Raw genomic sequence first — 1,211 nt, 5'->3', positions numbered from 1 at the left:
TCCATGGAACTGGGAAGAGTCTATTTCCTTAGCATGACTATATAATTGTCACATAAGAGCTGTGTCTGTGCGTACTAGGAGGTAATTGAATAATGCATTCAAAATTTAAATGGAAGCAATTATAAATGCAGGATTTGTGCTACCATTAAATTGCTTTATTCTTGGAAATATTTATTAGTTCCAAGGTCATGTTTATCAAATCTCACACAGTTGTTAGAGTTATAATGAAGACTCTGAACAGAACTGAGAATTGTCCAAGTGACTGACTATTCTGGTCAGAACTGATTGTACTTTCATCTTGCATAATGTGTGCAGTAACAATGACATCTGCAAATGTGAAAGATAGTTTATTTTGGGTATCTAGGATTTTTCTTTTTTGAAATGACTTTATTATTTATTAATCCTTACATAAGCACTGTAGATGGGAATAATTTTATAAACTGAAAGTTACTAATGTGAGAAGTTCTAGTTTCTGATGTATAAATATGAGTTACTGGTGACACTGGTCATCTCTTCCCATTCCAAGAAGTTCAGCTAGGAGACGATCTCTATGTTGGCAAAGAGAGTCCCATAGCTTTCTTGGTCACCCAACATGATGGCAACTGACATATCAAACCAAAACTCAAAGCATGATTTTCATAAACATGCTAAAGAATCAGCTTAAGACACATTTTTTAATCTTTAGAGCAACCATTAATAAAATAACTAAAAATCATAATAAAAATTCAAGACTGGAATTCAAATTGATAAATCAGAATATACTTATTTGCAATAAAAACAGAGTCAAAAAGGAACAGAGGGTCAAAAAATATAAGAGATACAAAGAAAACAAATGCTAAATAGCATCTTTAAATCCAAACAAAACAATACTTACATTAAATGTAGTTAAAAATAAAAGACAAAGATTATCAGACTACATGAAAAGCAATACACATTTATATGCTAACTATAAGCCACACATTTAGATTCAATGCACAGTAATATGAAGTAAAAAGATGAAAATAAATATACCATACAAACAATAGCCATAAGAGAACACAGTGGCTTTATTAATATCAGAGAAAATGACTTTAAGATTGGAAATACTATTTGACAAAGAGTGGGTAAACACATGTGGAATGTATAATTTTACATGTATATGCATCTACCAATAGGACCGAAAGAAATGCAAAGGAAAGGCTAACAAAATGAAAAAGAGAATAGATATTTCA

This window comes from Marmota monax, unplaced genomic scaffold (assembly GCF_021218885.2).
Source record: "Marmota monax isolate L192 unplaced genomic scaffold, Marmota_monax_Labrador192_F-V1.1 WCK01_AAM20220418_F8-fsc00507, whole genome shotgun sequence".
NCBI classification, from domain to species: Eukaryota; Metazoa; Chordata; class Mammalia; order Rodentia; family Sciuridae; genus Marmota; species Marmota monax.
The sequence above is the reverse complement of the archived record's forward strand: the minus strand, read 5'-3'. Positions refer to the sequence as shown.